The sequence below is a fragment of the Canis lupus genome, chromosome 36 (assembly GCF_003254725.2).
Source record: "Canis lupus dingo isolate Sandy chromosome 36, ASM325472v2, whole genome shotgun sequence".
NCBI lineage: Eukaryota > Metazoa > Chordata > Mammalia > Carnivora > Canidae > Canis > Canis lupus.
Window position 1 is genome coordinate 25,203,573 of NC_064278.1, and position 20,591 is coordinate 25,224,163.

General features: G+C 36.8%; 1 protein-coding gene and 1 long non-coding RNA gene across 11 annotated transcripts in view; one reads left to right on the forward strand and one right to left on the reverse strand.

Annotated features, from left to right (window-relative positions):
* The window catches only part of LOC112668210 (uncharacterized), a 75,970-nt gene that overhangs the window by 32,779 nt on the left and 22,600 nt on the right, over positions 1-20,591 (reverse strand). For all 7 annotated transcript variants that reach the window (XR_007408788.1, XR_007408784.1, XR_007408787.1 and 4 more), the window contains one exon: positions 196-251. This is a non-coding gene — a long non-coding RNA (uncharacterized LOC112668210). The remainder of the gene's footprint in view (positions 1-195; positions 252-20,591) is intronic.
* ITPRID2 (ITPR interacting domain containing 2) overlaps positions 1-20,591 on the forward strand; it is a 110,747-nt gene that overhangs the window by 28,579 nt on the left and 61,577 nt on the right. The window lies entirely within an intron of this gene.

A 20,591-nucleotide genomic window follows, 5' to 3' on the forward strand; every position in this document is an offset into this window, starting at 1 on the left:
CTTCAAGTCTAAGACTTATCAGTCAGGTTACCTCTCCTGCTTTTCTACAGTGGTTTCCCCAGGGAAAGATGAAGAGAGGACACTTCAAACTCTCTCAGCTTTATAATGTTGTACTTAAGAAGTCAGTGAATAATAACTATTGGAGTTCTCTGGATAAACCAGCTTGAATTAAAGGTGCTTCTTTTGTTTCCTTACTTTAAAGCAGAGCTTCTCTGGTCCTTGGGGATTACACCAAGAGTAATGAGTCATATCTGAAACAAGGAAGAGAAAGTGTTGTCAAATTTCATGTTGTTTCATAAGAATATGCATGAAGGGTTATTCATGTATTTCAATATGAAAGATTGAAGAAACTTGCTATTTTCAAATACAATAGATTCTATCATATATAAATTATTCCTTTTTTTGTTTTCTAATTACTCTTTTTGCTTACAATGCAGTCAATTATGAGAAAAAGAAAGAAAGAAACTGTTTAGCTACCAAGTCAAAAATATTTTGCCACCTGCTATGTATTTTGCCAGCCAGTTAAAATCTTTAGCATTCTTTGGTACACAGCCTTAAGATGCTTGTGGGGTGGAGGGAAATTTTCCTCTGTTAGAATCTTTTGGATGATAGTCAAATACTTCTGTAATTTCCTTCACCATTTTTAGCTACTGTTGGCATCATTTATTTCAAGTATGCCTCTGGAATGTCAAGAAGATGCCAGATGTTATTTTGAATGCTGTATTTTAATATAATATGAAGCTAAAGTTGTTCCTAGAGACTTCAGAAATAAAGGTAGGGTGCTTCTTTCTTATCTTTTAGCAAAGTGTAAAGTTTAATCAATGACCAAATAGAACTTTTGATCAGTCCCCTACCTGTGAAAGTAGATTAGAAAGGAATTTTTATCCTTTGGCCACAGGCAGTAACAGATTTACCTGTCCGGAGGGGGGGAAGGAATTGAGTAGAAGGAAAACCAGAAGCTAGATTTATCACGTAAATTATCAAGTGGTCCAAATCTTTGGTCCAGAGCCAATGACTTCATTGAGTTGTTTTGTCCTGGATATGGGCATTTGAGTCCTCATTTTAGTGTTTCCAAATAATGATTCTACCAATGCTCTGAAATAAACATTCTGTAGTTATCTCTCCAGTTGAATAAGTCTGTAATTAGAAATCCTATCATTCCTGGCTAGTCAAATTTCTTGAAACAAGCATATGAGGTTTGTTGTGCTGGCACCAATAGGGAAAGAATGATAGAGCAGGGAGCAACCTCATGAGATCATCTAATCCATACTAAAATCATTCAAATACATGGTTCCTTAGTGAAAGGTTTCCAGGGATTTGTTACACCAGCAACTAGAGTATGACTAGGCCTGTAACAATAAAAGAGGCTTGCTTGCCTTTCTGATCAAGAATCATTGCAATATCAAACAAAGGCTAAATTCTTTTCTAAGAAGCTTATGACTAATTCAGGTCTCCACAAGCATTCCAGGAACAAGATTCTTTTTGGTTACCAAGATCGTAAGTGTAATTTTGGCCCAGAGGCTTAAAAACCAAAGCACATATGCTGTGTCTCACTTGTTCTGTGGGCCATTTCTCTTTTCACTCCTATGCTTTCATTCCTGTGATTCCCCCCTCCCCCACCATCCTTGTTATATTGAGAAACAAGTATGAGTATTTTTAGCTGGCTTACCTGAATTAATCTCTTATTGGGCTAACCTATTTGAACTAACAACCACAAAAAATAATTAACAGAGAAAACTCTCTCCTGCTCTATATTTTCCAGTTCCTGTCCCATTAACTTTTACCTTTACATCATTGGGCAAGTCATTTAAATTCTCTGGGCCTCAGTTTCTTTTTCTGTATTAAATGAGAATGTGAGTCGAGATTATTGGAAGAGTCTCTTTTAGCTCCAACACTCTATAATGCAATCTATCCTAAAGCAAAATTGTGACCTTTAGCATGAAGAAAGGACAGTGGGAGGGAAACATGTCAGGAATTCTTTCTCATTTCTCCCACTCCACAAATGCTGCAAATGGCTGAAGTCAGTGATTCAGACTTTAGTAGGTATATTAATTTGGGTAAAGTTTCACCCAAAGCTTGTTATTAAAGATGAAGGGGAGAGAAATTCTAAGCTATGATCTTTTATTTTTCCTACTTTTGACCAGTGTCAAGACTTGAAACTTGTTCTATTAGAAAATACAATACTGAATAACATATCATGTGTTAGTTTCTTAGGAAATAACCGCTAAGTTAATAGTTAACATTAGTATTGACTTCTTCCTTCTAATTGATAAAATATAACTTTTTACTTTTCCTCATATTTTTTGTGGTAAATTGTGTTTATTCCTGCAAATGACCAATAGTGTTTTCTAACACAGCTTTGATAAAATCCTCCAAAAAAAAAAAAAAAAAAAAAGTTCAAAATATACTCCAGGAAGAAAATATTGCTAAAAATTTACTTTTAAAGATTTCCTTCAAAAAAAAAAAATTTCCTTCCATATATACAAATAGAATTTTTTCTTTTAGAGTGCAATCTTTTATCAATGGCTTTGAATTTAGGGAAGAGAATATTTTATTGATAAACCTCCTGTTATTTTTGAGATGTCCTGCCATTTCCTCAAATGGTAGATGAACTATGGCTATGAGAAAACTAGTGGAAAGTTCTAATAATAATAAAATACCCAATTTTGGTTAGATTGTGTAATTAACAGACTGAGGAAAGAAGCTAATATAAAAGAACTAGTTATGTTTCATTTCCTGAATTTTTATGTTTAAAAACGGAAACATTTTTGTCCACTTCCCATTTTGTGAAGCTATTGCAGAAATTTCCTGTCATCACAAATCTTAGAGATAGTGAGTTTACTTAAAAGTTGTCTGTGGAAAGCATAGTAAATTCATGCTAATGTAAACTTGATTTCATGTGAATGATCTGGGAACACATCTCTTCTACTAGATGATGCTAGGAATCAGCCTTGGTGACACAATAAATCTTTCACAGATAATACTTTAACTGTCATCTACTTAGTATGTCAGGCTGATGACGTTTAGGTTAGCCCAGTGACACAACTGAGCATTATTAACTATTGCAAATAACTGTACATGGACAGGGATGCCTGGGGGGCTCAGTGGTTGAGCATCTACCTTCGGCTCAAGTCGTGACCCCGGGATCCTGGGATCGAGTCCCACATCAGGCTCCCTGCATGGAGCCTGCTTCTCCCTCTGCCTGTGTCTCTGCCTCTCTCTCTCTCTGTGTCTCTCATGAATTAATAAATAAAATCTTTAAAAAATTATACATGGACAGATAATAGCTCCAAGAATAGCTAGTAACCAGTTACAATGCTCATGTTTGTATTTTTTTAATCACTGCTGAAGATAGATAAATTTATAATTTTCCACATAATCTGTAAAACCTGATTATGCAAAGTTAAACAAATTTATCCATGTTATAGAAACAAAATAATACAGTTTTACACCTTTTATGGGTAGAATATACAAATTCAGAGGACATTCCAAAACCATATCTGTGGCTTTTAACTTTTAAAAACCCCTCAATCTTCCAGTTTGTTTTCATGATATATTCTATTAGCTCTTATCTGAATATACTTAGGATTACACCAATCTCAATAGGAAGAGAAAACAATCTATTTTTCATTAGAATTCCCAGTGGTAACCACAGTAAGAGCTGCAACTTGGTAAGTACAATAATGTCTCTGTGGAAATCATGAATTAAGAACCTATTTTTTACAAGATTAACCCTGATGATAATTTCCAGGTACATCATTTATTTTCTAAATTGTCCTGCTTCAAGGAGGCCTCTCTGGAGAATACTTCAGGCAATACTAAGACAGACTTTAAAGCATTAGATAAAACATTCACTATATTTTCTTCAAAATACATTTCACTGACAGTATATATTCCAAGTAAGAAGGCATTCGTTTTATACTTGTAATTTAGACATTTTCATTAGTTCAGGAGTCCTAGTTAAGAAAAACTTATACCTTCTGAAGTACTAAGAAAAATTGTAAGATTAAAAATTGTCCAGTATTATTTTCTATTCCAGACAATATTATTTTGTGTGTTTCAACACCCAGCTCTTCCATCTGATTGGTATATAATACAGATAATAAGTCTTTTAATATTTTGAACCACTAGATGTATGTCCAACGTAACCTACATTCACAAATAGAGGGGTACTTTCAGTTTTGCACAGAAATGAAGGATGAGGATATTCAGAAGTTAGATTTCTGAAAAGACAATTTAAAAGATTCTCAGGTATTTACCCATGTATTAGGGGCCTGGTAGCCCCAGTCATCCAGTTTGCTCAGAGCTGTCTTGTCCTACAATAGTTGACTGGAAATGGCCCTGCTTTTGCCCCTACTCTGGGTCTTACATATAATTTTCTTGCTTCCCCTGTTGCCAACCTCCCCTCCCATCCGACGTCACAGTAGATGTGGTGAATGTCAGGTGGTACATCCTCCCTACTTTACTCCTTGTTTTCAGTTCCTACTTTAAGTATGCCTTTTACATCCTTCCTCTCCTAGCTTTCTTCTTTTTCTTCTCTTGCTCCTCCTCCTCCTTCTTCTTCAACATTTATTTATTTGAGAGAAAGAGTGCACAAGTGCACAGATGGGGGGAGAAGCAGAGGGAGGAGGAGAGAGAGAATCTCAAGCAGACTCCCCACTGACCACAGAGCCCAGCATGGGACTGGATCCCATGACCCTAAGATCATGACCTGAGCCCAAATCTAGAGTAAGATGCTTAACCAACTGAGTCACTCAGGCGCCCCCTAGCTATCCTCTTCTATCCATTCTGCATGGACCCAAATGTGAAGTACATGTGTTTTTATACCAGGAGTCGGATTAAAGATTTGGGTTATATCCTAAGATGCCAGGACATCATAGCACAGTAGATAATGTCGCATTGAACAACAGACATCCCGTTCATCGGCCACACATCACTAGCCAACTAGTCAAGACTTTTGCTCAGGACCTAGCTCCTGATGGCTTCCTGGGCCATCTTCCCTACTTCTTATTATCCCGCATGGCTTTTCCTGGTCTTCAAACATTTGATTCATTCATCTCTTGCTGAAGCAAAGCATTCCTCTCACTTTTTCTGTGCAGGCAGTATTTCCTTTGTCCAATTTTAAGCTCATTTTAGACAAGCTCCAAATGCAGAGCCAATGATGACTTACCAAGATGTTTTTGCTTAACAAAGCAGTTTTTCTATGAGGAATTGTACCACCTGCTTTTGAATTATCTGCCCACCCACCCGCATACCGTTTCTATAGCACATTCTACATTTTGAAAGCTATTCAGCCAGCAGAGTATGAAGTTTTGAAGGGCTTTGGGAAGGGACCTGGGATTCATTGCCATATTTTCCCTATTCCCTCCTGACCATATCCAAATCCTCAAATCTGCTGATTTTATTTAAAACACTTCTCGTCCCTCAGCTGCCACCCTAATTCAAACCAGCATTGTCTTTTTTTTTTTTTTTTTTTTAAACCAGATTAGTGTAATAGCCTCCTAACCTATTGTTGGCAGGAAACATTATCCTCTACCAATTTAGGTCCATGTGATTGGGGGCCCATGAAATAATTGGTAATAGAGTAACAGGAGAAAAATTTATTTTCATGTGCATGTGGGGACATCCCATAAGAAGTGGTTCCCTGAACAGGTAGGACTAAGGGTTTATCTATCAGCTTAATAAAGGAGAGTGAGTTGAGGGCTTCAAAAGATGGAAGGTTCTGATGAGACTTGTTTACATGATTTTTTGGAATGTCCCAGTGCCCTAGGCCAGTTGTTTTCCTGACGCAAGACTTCCCTGGAGATGAGGTTTGTAGTAAGTGACTCAATAAAGTCCTGCTTTAGTCATGGAAGGGGAGTGCAGATAAGATTTCTTTCTGCAGATGTTTTCCCTTTGAAGTAATCTTCATGCCATCTTGGTGGGTTGTTGGTCCCTACACTATCTCACTACATTCAGTCTTGTTCCCACAAATCTGTTCTCCACACTGCAGCTAGAATATTTCTAAAACACCTAATCATGACACTCCCTTTCTTCAAAAACACTTGAGTGGCTTTTCACTGCCAAGGATTATGATTTATAATCCTAGATTTAGCACTTGCTTACTAAAGCTTAAAGAACAAAAGAAGAAAATGGTGTAAGTCTAGCCTATACGACCAGAATTTATTTACATGGTAGGAAAGGTAAAGCCAGGTGGGTAAATGGTGATAGACAAAAATATTAATCTTTAGTGCCATCCCACATTTCAGATCTATGTTTTTCAGATTTTATTTCTAAGATCAGTGCTTCAGGCAGTGTGCCAGTACCAAATCTTTTTCTCCTTCAATTTTAATTAACATTTCATTCCTTTAGGGCCCGACTGAAATGCTTGGCTAAGTAAGTTCATAAGCTAATTCTTAGGAGTGTTAATAAGTTAATGTACTATGCATTTCCACATACAGTGTTTCTATTTTAATAAGGTCCTTCATGACTTATTCCACAAGATGACCTATAAAAGGCATTTCAGATCCTGAAGCAACAAGCTGAGCAGAAAGCTTGAGCAAATGGGCTTTTGAACACCACTTAACTCCAGGCTCTTACTCTCCCTCTGAAATAGAAGTGGCCCTGAAGGGAAGAATTCCATTGCTTTGTATGACCTGCACCTCCCAGGAGTGGGATTCCTGCTACTCTGAGTATCCCTGTTGTGCAGCACAATGGAAGGTGATATTTTGCTCTACAGCTGTGCTTCATACTTATGTTGTTGGTTTTTTAATAGTTTTATTTAAATATAATTTGCATACCATTAAATTCACCCGTTTAAAGTGTACGGTTGAGTAATTTTTATCTATTCTCAGTTGTGCAACTATCAGCTCTATCTCATTTCCAAACATTCTCATCATCCCAAAACAAACCCTATCCACATTAGTGGTCATTCTCCACTCCCATTCCCACTACTCCAACCCAGCATCGGATAATATATAATCTATTTTCTGGCTCTGTGCATTTGTGTATTTTGGATTTTTCATACACTAAATGAGTTGTGACTGGCTTCTTTCATCTAGTGCTATGTTTTCAAGATTCATGAATGTTGTAGTATGAATCTTGTACTACTTCATTCCTTTTTCCTTCTGAATAGTTTTCCGTTATATGTATTTACCACCACTGTTTACTCATCAGTTGATGAACATTTGGGTTATTTCCACTTTCTGTCTATCATGAATAATGCTGCTAGGAATATTGGCATATTCAGTTTTCAGTTTTCAGTTTTCTTGGGCCTATATCTGGTTGTGGCATTGCTGGGTTATATGGCAGTTCTATGCATAACATTTTGAGTAATTGCCAAACTGTTTCAAAAGTGGCTATACCAGTTTATGTTTCCATCAGTAGTGTATTAGGTTTCCAATTTCTTTACATTCTTCACTAACACTTGGTATTGCCATCCTAGTGGATGTGTGAAGTAGTCTCTCACTTTGGGTTTGATTTCCCTTTCCCTAATCTACTAATGCTATTGATCACCTTTTCATGTGGTTATTCTATATCTTCTTCGGAGATATGTCTATTCATATCTTTTGTCCATTTTTAATTGTGTTGTCTTTTTATTATTCAGTTGTAAGAGTTCTTTATATATTCTGGATATAAGTTGTTTGTCAGATATATGACTTACACATATTTTCTCCCATTCTAGTGGTTGTCTGTTTACTTTTTTGTTGGTTTTTTTTTTTTTGAAGCCCAGTTTTTTTTAAGTTTGAGGAAATCCAATTTGCTTATTGCTTTAAAGTTGTATCCAAGATAATATTGCCTAACCCAAGTGACAAAGGTTTTACTTTTATGTTTTCTTCAAAGGGTTTTATAATTTTCCCTTTTTTAAAAAAAAGATTTTATTTATTTATTCATGAGAGGCACAGAAAGAGAGAGAGAGGGAGGGAGAGAGGCAGAGACACAGGCAGAGGGAGAAGCAGGCTCCACAGGGAGCCTGATATGGGACTCGATCCCGGGACTCCAGGATCATGCCCCAGGGCAAAGGCAGTGCTGAACCGCTGAGCCACCCAGGGATCCCCTATAATTTTCCCTTTTAGCTGTAGGTCTGGGATCCATTTTGAATTAATTTCTGTATATGGTGTGAGGTAGGTATCTAACTTCATCCTTTTTCATGTAGATATCCAGTTATCCCAACTATTTGTTGAAATTGCATATACTTATTTAAATGATACCTAGGAAGTTTTTAAGTTAGCAGTTACATTAGCTATCTGTCACTAAGCATCAGGTAAGCAAATTCAACTCTGAGAGGCTTAAGTTACCGGTATTTGGTTCTATAGATTTGTATACACTGTATGTCTCTTCTTGCTTCTGAATAATTTGAGTTTTGTTCTGTTGTATATTTCAGGTGTCTGGATGGTATTTCTCTTCCTCAAAGTAATTATATCATTTACTATATTTAAGGTTAAAGTGAGTGAGAATTGTGACCTACAAAGAGCTAGCAATTATCCATTCATTTCCTCAAGAAAAATTTATTGAGTACCTACTATACTATGTGCCATAGACATAATGCTGGGAATATAGTAATGAACAAAATATAGTCCTTATCCTCAAGGAACATATTTTAAGGAGAAGAAGAAAAAAAGGACACAGGTAGATATATAACATGTGCGCTATTGATACATGTTTAGGAGAACATTAAAAGCATATTAAAAATTAAAAATATAAGCAGAATAAGAGGGAGAGCACGATGTATAAAGGGGTTGCTGGTTTATAAAGAGTGGTCAGAGGTCTCTCTGATTAAAGCAATATGTAGTCAGAAACTGGAAGGTTCCAAGGAACTATCTATGCAGATTACTAAGCAAGAGGGTTCCATGCAGTAGGAATAGCAAGTGCAAGTGACCTGAGGGGGAACATGCTTGGCTGAGCTCATGTTCTCCCTCTCCCTTGTATTTCTAGTGCAAACAGCATTATTTCTGTATAAAATCCACTTTTACCATATTTTCTTTTCTAAAAATAATCTGCCACCAAGGATTGCACATTATATCATATTGTAGATATAATGTTTGGATGTTTCAAAATTAGCTAAATTTGATGAGAGTCAGTTTGGATAATGTTTCAAAATTAGATAAATTTGACAAGAAAAAAACAACAAAGGAAACAAAACATTTTCCTACGTTAATTTTGAATCATGCTGAAGCACTATTTCTGGTGTTGCAACTTCATTTCAATTCAACAAACTTAACTGAATGCCTGTGGTGATGTTTCCCAAATCATAATTTGTTGGGCCATATTTGTGGTTCAGAGCTTTCACTAGGGACTTGACAATGGTTTGAGCAGTTGAAGATAGTTAGTCAGGCCTTAGTAATTTATGGTGACATGTTTGCATTCTGACAATTCAGAATGTAATGAATGCCACTGGGATGACTCAAGTCCAAGGAGCTGTATGTTGAGGAATCTGTGTGGCTTATGAACAGCCCACCTTGAGCATCATCGGCTATGACACACCGGGTGTGTACTGTGGGTCGGTTCATCACTTACATATAACTAGGGTAATTCAATGACTCATTGGAGTTATTGTTAGAAAATCTGTTGTTGCCTATATATTAAGTTCCCACTAAATATCGATATCCAAAGAAGATAGATTTGCTACAAAAATTTCAGTGCACTTGACAGCCATTAGTTTTCTTAATAAGTCATCACTTTTCAGAGTAAAGCTCTGAAAATCAATGCCCCAACTTTACTCTATTCCTCCTTGCCCATTTTTGTGATCTCTGTTTCAGATTACCTTAGGCATTTGGCAAATCTTAAGTGGCCTGGAAATATGAAAGCAAGATGCTTTAATACCTTCAATATTTAAACTTGGGATATTCTAGAAGGCTCTAAATTAAATTTAAAAAGCAATCAGGAAATGCCCTTTTGTCTTTTCACAAAATATATTCAATTCCTACTCATTGCCTAAGGTAAAATAATCTTTTTTGCCCCTGAACTCACATTAAAACCTTTTCTCTCTTGCCTAGCATTTCTTATGTCTTATTTTGCACTGAATTATACATACATCCCTAGACTGCCATCACCTAGGAGCATATCCTTGGGTTGTAGAGGATTCTTAGTATTTACTAGGGTATTATTACATTATTATGGCTTAGAGGAATTACGGAGATAAATATTCAGAATGATCCCATGGTGTTCAACTTTGTTTCTATTTTGGTTTTTTTAGTCTTGTTTGTCTAATTTGTGTGACTTTGGTTTAAAAAATTAAGAGAGGAAGAGTGGGAAGAAAAGTATAAAGTGTATTATTCCTTGAGGGATAGTTTTTCTTTGGTTTTACCTGCCTTGTGGTCAGAAATAGAATACAATCTTTAAAAAAAAGTTAATATATTGATCTAAGGGCTATTTCTTTTAAATGTGGCTGGAATGATGGCCTTTAAAGGGTGTTACCAAATTAAATCTGCCAAGTAAGGAAGGTGGAGCTGTGTGGGAAAGAGGCTTTGTTTAATCAGGTTGTATAATGTTTTGCTGAGACATGTTGGGAAAAGCAATCCAAGGTGATGTGGACTTAATATGAAATCACAGTCTGAAGCACACCTTAAAAATTTAGAGATCTTTTGCCATCCTCTTGGAAATTCATATACCAGAAATGCTAGGGAAAATTAATTGTATTTAATATATACATATAGTCCCTTCCCTAACATTTGTAGGATTTATAAAAGAGTACAAATAGAGGCCCACATAAAACATCAAATTATAAATTGTGGTATCTGTAAATGAAGCATATTCTATCATCCCACCTTGAAAAATATATCTTCAGGTGAAGTTCAAAATTAAAATTGTTTGAAACCTTGGAGTTTCATGTTTAAAAAGTACAAATCCATGGAGGGTCTGCTTGAAAGTTCATGCACCAGCCTCCCTTCTTTTCCATTCTTATCTCCAACCCACAAGGTGAGAGGTCCAAAGGCAAGGTGAGAGATGTCAAGGTTATGCACATGGCCGGACCAACCCACATATCCATATCTGATCTGCTGCAAACAGCTGCTGCTTGGGCATCCCTCAAGCCTTGGAGTGTTTCATATAGATGGAACAATCCAGGCTTGAAAACAGTCTTAGGGTTAGAAGCTGAAGCAGGCTCATGGCCATTTGGGTGGGAATTCTGGGATACCAAGTAACCAGAGAAGGCATAAAAGGAGGCATGGCTCAGGCTCTGGATGGGCACAGTCCTTCAGTTCCTCAATTCTTTATCTTGTGCAAAGATCTATAGTTAGAGATGTGCAGAGAGATTCTCTGAAGCCCAGGCCCAGAGGACAGAAGCCCCTCTTGCCTTGGTGTGTGTGTGTGTGCCAAGCACTGTTGTCTATATGTTTTTTGAAGATACAGAAAATTTAACATATAATCATATATCCATTATCTAAGAGAGAGGTATAACCTTATAGATCACTTTTGGGTGATCTAAAAGGGTGAGCAGGGCAGCCCGGGTGGCTCAGCAGTTTAGCGCTGCCTTCAGCCCAGGGCCTGATCCTGGAGACCCAGCATCGAGTCCCACGTCAGGCTCCCTGCATGGAGCCTGCTTCCCCCTCTGCCTGGGTCTATGCCAATCTCTCTCTCTCTCTCTCTCTCTCTCTCTCTCTCTCTCTCTCTCTCTCCCCCCCATCTCCCTCTGTGTCTCTCATGAATAAATAAATAAAATCTTAAAAACATAATAAAAATAAATAATAAAAGGGCGAGCAATATATCACATTTGCCACTGGGTGCACTTCAATGATTAGTAGACTGTGGATATCTACATACCTCAAATAAATAATTCCAATTATAAATTAATGAGATTGCAGTACATCTCAGAAAGTCCTGGGAAGCTGTCAAGTTTCCTTCATCCATATATTGAAGGATCGACTTCATTTTGCTCCTCATTATGATGTTCTACACTGTGGAATAATGAAGAATGTTATTTCCTGCTGAGTAGACTTAGCAGGGGGCTGACGTGGGGGGTGCCTCCTTCAGTTAAGTGTTTCCTACCCTCATTGTTGGTTTCACAGCTCTTCCCTTGAGTGCCTTTCCTCCTCTTGTATGCATTTTAGGAGGGGTTTTTCTTAAAAGTTTATAACCCTTTAACCTGTGGACTGCCAATTATCTTTGGTAATAATGAGTTGAAGCTCAATCTTTAGTCTTTTGAACATAAAGTACTGAAGCCCTATATTTATTTTTGTGCTATACAGTGATATTTGAAAAGAGATAGTTAAGAAAATGTAGCCTACAAATAAGAAAAAAAATTACTCTTTACATGTGATTGTGACTTTTAACTTTTTTTAAAAAAAGGTTATGTTCCAGCTAGTGTCTGTATTTGGGAAGTAGAGAAGCCAAAGACTTGAGTGTAGGTAATAGAAGACATCAAGGAATACAAGATGCAGTTAAGGATTAGTAAAATGAATCAGGTATTTGAACAGATATTTCAAATTCATGTATGTGAACTACTCAGGTTTTACACTACATTTAATAGTCTTGGATAACTTGAAGTGGTAAATTTAATTTGTTGTGATCTGATTTGCCACAATCTGGGATGAGTCAAGATATTTTACTGATATTTTAAGTGATCCACACCCTGGATCGTGATCACTGTAACTATTTGTGGGTTTCCTTATTACCCAACCATGTTCTCCAACATTTTATTACTCTGTGAAGTAGAAAGTAGGTAATTGGCATATGTAAACAAACAAACGAAGCAAGCAGGAGTGCCAGCTCCTTGGGGACAAGAACATCTCAGCTGGCTCACCACCCCGTTTCCAGACCTAGAATCCAGAATCGTCCATGGTAGTGCTCTCAGTAAGTTTTTGTTGGCTGACAAAAGAGTAAGTGAATTAATGGAAGTAATTTATATCAAGCCCAAGGATTAGTGCTTTGTATATCGTAGGGCATTAAATCTGCTCCAGGTGAATAAAATGCAAATCAACAAGGTTATATGACCGACACAAGATAACACAGCTTGTGAAATGATGGACTCATCTACCACCAACTGACATTTTATTATTTCTATTCCCTCATAATATTTGTATGTATCATAAATTTAAATCTTGTCGGCCTTAATACATATCAAGAATGTGATGGATATATATACTCAGTAGCCCCCTTCAAAGGTTACCAGCATAGTCTGAAATAGAGAAGTCAGTCATCTAATGATCTAAAATGGCAAAAATCCATACCAAGTGATCCTGGTGCCTCTGCTTCAGTGAGAAGCAGAATACCCAGGCTGACTTCTGACCTCTTTCTGGTAACAATCAACAACGGGGCCTGTCATGGCCACAGAGAGCAGAAAGAACAAAGTGTTACCTGTTCTCCAGAATCTGTCTTTCCAATTTGCTCTGACTTCCTGGACTCTGGGCCTTCATTACCTAGAACGATGGCCTTTGCCAGCTGTGCTTGGCCTTACTTGACTTCCCTGGACTCCAGCCTAAAATATAACAACTCTGTGCCCCTCCCAGCCTTGTGTCTACCTCCCATGGCCTTCCTGAAGCTCTCAAACCATGGTATCTGCCAAAATCTACCTGTTAGACTCTTCTGCATAACCTCATAACCACCTAAGCACTGAACTGCAGAAAACTTAGGAGTTCTAAAAAATAATTAGAAAGTAAATTAGTTCTTATTTTAAATGGTCTTCTGCTATTGTATTATAATACTTAGGTGGGTCTTCCCCTCATTTAGATAGGCCTGAGAGATGAACCTTCAAGAGGAGTATCAGGTGACCATTTTCTTTTATCTACAGGTATCTGACATTTGCAAAGTGTGTGTGTGTGTGTGTATGTGTGTGTGTGTGTGTGTGTATACGTGTGTAATGTATATCGGATCAACTTTGGGTTGTTTTGCTAAGGTGTTAAATGTTAGCTTGAACTGATACCAAATGGTCTTGTGAAAAACAAAATGAAATCTGAACTGTAAATACTGATGAAAACCAAACAAACCTATGTCAGATACTATTTCTACTATTAGCAACAAGCATCTTTACATGGGATGAGGTAGTGATGCCCACAGATTAAAGAGCACACACCTGTTTTGTCTTTTAAGCCACATTTTTAAAGTCTTTAAGGACCTGTTTTACTTGTCAAGGACAGAGACAGAGAGGGAGAAAAACATTAAAAGGCTTTCCCTAACAAAAACTTGAGCTAATATGTTATCTAGACGGTCTCACTGTAAAAGGCTGTATACTAAAAAAAAAAAAAAAAAAAATTCATAAATGTGAGTTGTATTAATCACCAAAATCATGTCAGGGGCCTTATGGGAAAGATAAAATATTTTCTAGTTTTTAACCTGTGAAACCAAACATCAGGCAGATAAAATCAGAGAAGTTGTTCACCAGAAGTTGTTCACCAGTTGTTTTAATTTGTTTTAAAAACCTGATAGTAAATACTTGTTTAAAATTTTGCTTAGCAAGACTTAGTTTGGAATGGTAGAAAATGCTAATTTCAGAATATCTTCTATATGGGCCATCCAGGTCAGTTAAGTGTCTGCCTTTGGCACAGGTCCTGATCTTGGGGTCCTGGGATTGAGCCCAAGGTCAGGCTCATTGTGGAGAGTCTGCTTCTCCCTCTCTCTCTGCCCCTCTCCCCCCTCAACTTATGCACTTACTTGCTCTCAAATAGTAAATAAGGTCTTAAAAACATTTTTTTTGGGGGGGCAGCCCAGGTGGCTCAGTGGTTTAGCACTGCCTTCAGCCCAGGACATGATCCTGGAGACCCGGGATGGAGTCCCACATCGGGCTCCCTGCATGGAGCCTGCTTCTCCCTCTGCCAGTGTCTCTGCCTTTCTCTCTGTATCTCTCATAAATAAATAAATAAAATCTTAAAAAAATTTTTTTTTTTTAAAAAAAAGAACGTCTCAGATACTAGCATGCTGTAACTAGATTGATTTATATAGAAAAAAATAGTTTTAGAATATGTCATTTAGCTAAAATGGCATTTGGGAGTTTTGTGAATTCAGGTGAAGGCAGCATGACTTCTGATATGAGCAGGGCAGAGAAGGAGAATTACACCTGACTTCTGGTGCTAGCTTTGCTAGTAATTAGTTTGGTGAGCTTGGGCAGGTCACAGGTCACTTGACCTCCTTTGGACCTAAATATTTTTCACTGTAAACGAGGAGCTGCATTATGATTCCGAAGGTTAATTAAAGCCCTGAAATCGTGTCATTTTTCTAGAAGTTTCTATCAAAATACGCCTTGCTTTCTTACTTATTTCTGGGCCCATCCTAAAGGTACTACTGGACCTTATCCAGTCACAGCTTTGGCAAACAATATAGCCACAGAAAAGCTACTTGCGTCACTTGATTTTATTTTTTAACGTTCAAACAATACCTGGCAAATAAAGAAAGGTTCTTGAATTGTGATTGGCACAATGCTACATGGCTAGCTGCTCAGAGGATTTAAGCAAACTATAGGTATTGTCAGGGTGCCGATTGCAGGTAAGGGCTGATGTGTAATTACCTTCATTTGTGAACCAAACCGATGTCGTAAATTGTGGGTGTGGGACATATGCCAAAAGCCCCACATAACATGGTTTTCTTATGCATATATTCAGTTTTTTATTTTAGCAGCTTCCATTCTCCTACTCATTGGCTTTTCCGCTAGAACGCACACACTTAGCAACGTTTTCTAGCCCTCCCCCCTCCCAGTCTTGTATTACATTTACCACCACAGTCCACCCTTTATTCTTTATATTCTTTTATTCCCGTGGCATTATTCAGCCTTGTACCCTGGGTACACAATTAATTTTAGGTGTAATACAAGATCTAGTCCCAAACCCTCTGGGCTCTCCTGCATTGGATCTTGCTCCCTTAGAATTTTCTTGACTAATTGTCACTAATGTGTAGACAGCTCTGAAATTAACGTCTTTATTTTTTTAAATCATTCTTGTACAGTTTTAAACTAACTGCCCACTGACTATATTCTCAGTCATTCATTCCCGAAACAGAGTACATACAATGAGAGGACTATTTTAGGGCCACTGAAGTATCTGAGAAATCATTTTCTAAATATGTTGTTTCTAGAAAGAAGTGTTATGTGATGTCTCAATACTTGCTGGATATTTTTAAAAGCATTCTCAGTTTTTTATAGGACTAAATTAGATGTCCTATTTTTAAAAGAGTTAATGGCTCATGTTTTTGATGATTTAGGAATTACTTAGGAGAAAGAGAATTTTAATAATACATTTATAGACTATTAATTTTCAACTCAATCTTTTGTCTGGAAAATAGAAGATATAGATTCAGTGCTGTTATATGAAATGTGTTTGTAGTCAGATTACTCACTTTACTCTTCTTTTCTTGTCCAGCACCCTGCACCACTTTCCATGCCTGCTGCCCAAATCAGCTCTCTCCATCTCTGTTTATATCATCTTTTGGTCACTCAGCCTTAAAGCAGAGAAAACGTGGTTTTTCCCTTCCCCTCTTCCCTGGCCTCCTGTATCTTGTCAAGCAGTATATAGACTCTTGCTTCACCCTATCTTTCAAAAGCACCCCTCTGTATTCTCTCTGTCCCTCCCCAAGTGAGAACACCCACATCTGCAATGCTGCAACAGTCTTGATTCAGTCTCTTTTCCTAAGTCCCTCCTAAGTCCCCGCTGACCCCTGCCAACCAAATCTTTGTGACGTGTTTTACAAGATACGTTCATATCATCAGTAGCTCTCCAATGACTATAGCATCAAGTCTAAACACTTTGCATCCAAGACCACCAGCACTATCTGATCTCTTTAAGAAAAGTTAAATTGCTGTTTTGAAAGGAAGAGGGGTTGTTTAGAACTGAGAATTTTAAGTCAAGCAAAGTTTTTATTCTTAGCAAAGGTGTATAATCTCCTATCTGCAGGTCTGTTGGGAGATAATCTTTCTCTGCAAAACAGAAATAAGAATCAGCAACTATGGAAATAGATTTTTAGAACAAATACATTGACAAAAAGAATAATAGGGGCAGAAAGTGGAGGGATTTGGTTTCCTGCCTGAATGAGCCTGGGGCCCCCTAGACACACTAGGATAATTTAGGAGCCTAGGGAGTTAATAATTTAAATGAGAATATTTGGTATCAAGGTCTGACTAGAAGTGAAGCAAGAATTTAATGCATTTACATATTAAAGCCTAGATAAGGACTAAGGGGTTAAGATAAGAAAACTGCAATTATTCCATATATTTGGTATTGCTCTTCAAATTGGAATAAAATATACATCTTAAGAAGAAATTCTTCTAATTACAATCTTTCTGAATTTACACAGTTTTCTTTAAAGAGAAAGGAAAAGTAACTGCCTCATGAGACTTGCTGAAAGGTGAAAATACATGAACATGAAGATCATCAAAATATAATATCCTTATAAGTAGTGGAACTGGAAACAAAATGAAATGCATTATAGAATGAATGTGTACTCTGGAGTCAGACAGCCCAGGTTCAAATTCTGGTTATGGTCTTATTCTGAATACTTGTTGGGCCAGTTACTTAATATTTCTATGTTTCAGTGTAACTATAAAATATAAATGATAACATTACTTGCCTCCTAGAGTTGTACAGAGGAATAAATGATAATACATGTAAAGTGCTTACAAAAGCACAATTACGTATTTGAGTACTTATTTACAACCCTCCAAAGTATTACATGTATTTTATAGATGATGAAACTGAACCATAGAGAGATTGATATCTGCCCAAAGTAATGCTGCTATCAAGCCCTACAGCGTTAGCAAGCTGGAAATCTTCACTCTATCTGCAGACTGCCTCCTTGTTTTTGTATTGCTGAAGATATGATAATGGGTACTGGCCTTGTCTTCAAGACAATACTTCAAATAGAAAAACAAGAGGTGAACGGACAGTTCTGCAAAGGTGATCTGGAAGTATGAGTAAAAGGGCTGAGGATGCCTTCCATAAACGTTTACAGCTAAGCCAGGCCTGGAAGTGTGGGTGGGAATTAGATCAGAGCTTGGGTGTGGCGGAGAGCGTCCTAAGCAAAAGAAACATTTGGAGAGGATGTTCTGCATGCAAAGGAGTACAAGGCTGTGTGAGAGGACACAGAACGTTCCGTATTTACAACTGGTTAGCTAGACCAGAATGTAGAACTTGGGGTAGGGCAGGTGCCGCGTTTTGAGGGAATAAAGTTGAAGCAGTTCTCTTCTACCAGCCGTGAAAATACAAGTCAAGAATTGGCTGCACAAATGCTTGTACACAGTGATGTACACACGGGCCCCAAACCATCAGTACCCTTCGATGTACAAGCTGTGAGGCATAGGTCCAAATCCTTTTCAATATAATGTATGCCGTAGGCCTGGGGAAGGTCAGGTATGCCTATAGGTAGTGTATATTTTTAAGGAAAATAACCTCATTAACTATTGAGAGAAATCACCCCTACTTCCTTCTTCCAGTTATTCTTTCTTAAGAAAACTTATTTATATATATATGAATTATATGTTCAAATTCCTTTCAAATTCCTTTGTTTCTAATGGGAAACCATCTCTCCAACATCCTGCTTAAAATATAATATTTTTAGTGTTCTAACCATTTTCATGACAGTAGATCATCTGTAGAATAGGTTGCACTCAATGCCCTATGAGTAAGCTATAGAGAAAAGTGTTCGTTTAAGGGCCTCCTTATACTCTATTCCTAACTAGACTTTCTCAAGGTAATAGTGGGTTTCAATAGTGCAAACTTATTATTTAAAACCATTTATTAAGAAGCAAATAAAATATAAGCTTGTTGACCACCCCAGGAAATGTTAGCACAGTACCTTCCTTCCTCTGAAACACAACTTTGTCCTTCTCATGTCTCCCTAGATAGTTTCCAGAAAAGTTTTTTTGTATGGTGCCATTATGTTGAGAAACCATATATCTTAACAAGGTTAATGTCAGTGACAGTGGAACTCCTTGTAGTGTAGTCTTTAATTCAATTTAACCAGTAAATATGAGGAAATGCCAAGTACTGTGTGAAGCACTAGGAATACTGTAAGATACAGCTCTGTCCTTAAAAAACTCATTTTATGTGTATAAAAATATAGAGTTTCCATGATGTAATACAGTAAGTACTAATTTAGAAGTATGTATCATATCCATATCAGACTTGAGAATCAAGAGGGAATATCCCCAGATGTGGAGAGAAAAGAATGAACCAATTTGTAATATATTTTTTTCTCTGGGACCTGGATGTGGGAGGGTTGAATCATTTTAAATAGGTCAGAAAAACATCTGATTAGCACTAACTTGTCTATTGTTCATCATTCAAATGAGTGGTAATGTTACTGGAATCCCTTATCTTTTAAAACCCCCGGTCTCCCATGTAAGTGTTCTAAAAATGTAAATTATGTAGCATGTACCTGCTTAACTAGAATTATTTCCCTATATTATGTAATACATCATAAAATGTTTTTAAAGTCAAGTCACTACCTAAAGGTGATAGTGTTTCTAAGAACATTTAATCTCCTATCACAATCTATATAAATTAAGATACTTTTGAGACCCTGAAAGATACAAAAAAAACTGAAGCAAATTTTTGTTATCTTTGAATTCAGCAGAAAAGTTTTAAGGTGAATCTGAGCTATTTGTTACTGTACTTTGAATTTAATTATGGATAATTTATTATCAATAAATCAATAATCTATTATGGATAATTATCAATAAATCAATTCTTAATCTGAATAGCCTTCACATTAAAATAATTTAAAGGACTGTCCTTTGCCTACCTAATGTTAGAACTCACATTTCCCAGGGTGCCTGGGTGGCTCAGTGGTTGAGCTTACGCCTTTGGCTCAGGTCATGACCCCAGGTCCTGGATTGAGTCTTACGTCAAGCTGCCCACAGGGAACCTGCTTCTCCCTCAGCCTGTGTCTCTGCCTCTCTGTGTCTCTCATGAATAAATAAATAAAATCTTAAAAAAAGAGAGAACTCACATTTCCTAATTTACGTGGAGAATTTCAGGTTTAGTATTTTCTCAACTTTTCCATGTGAAGGTAACAAAAGCTTCCATTGTCAGCCATGTTGTTTCTTTAGCTCATTTCTTTCTTAACATCCTTGACCCCAAGTATCACATGGTAGTGACACTGATTTTATAGCAAATCAGTGAGATTGTTGGATATTTATAAAATTAACAACTTCCTATTTTTCATGTGTTGAAATGATACTGGTTCCATGTATTTTAAATATAATGTTAAAGCACACCAAATTAGTTTCAAACAAATTTCCTATTTATGATAGAATTAACTATACAGAGGATCATAAATAACACTTTACATTATATATTTTATATTATTATATATTTATTACATTTATTATGTATAATATGATATTAAGGTATCTCCATGTCTCTTCACATTAGAAGCATGAAATAATTTTAACCCACTATAATGTTAGAAAGACATCCTGATATACATTTTAGCCATGAATAGCTGAACATCTCATTTTACAGTCCTACCGCCTTTTATTTATAAATAGAAATACTTCTAGTTTTTCCCCAAGCTTTATTGAGATAGGGTTGGCATATAACACAGTATAAGTTTAAGGTGTAAGACATGTTGAGTTGAAACATTTATATATTGCAAAATGATTACCACCAGTAGTGTCGCTACCACCTCTATCACATCACACAATTACCATTTATTTTTTGTGGTGAGAACATTTGAGATCTACTTACTTAGCA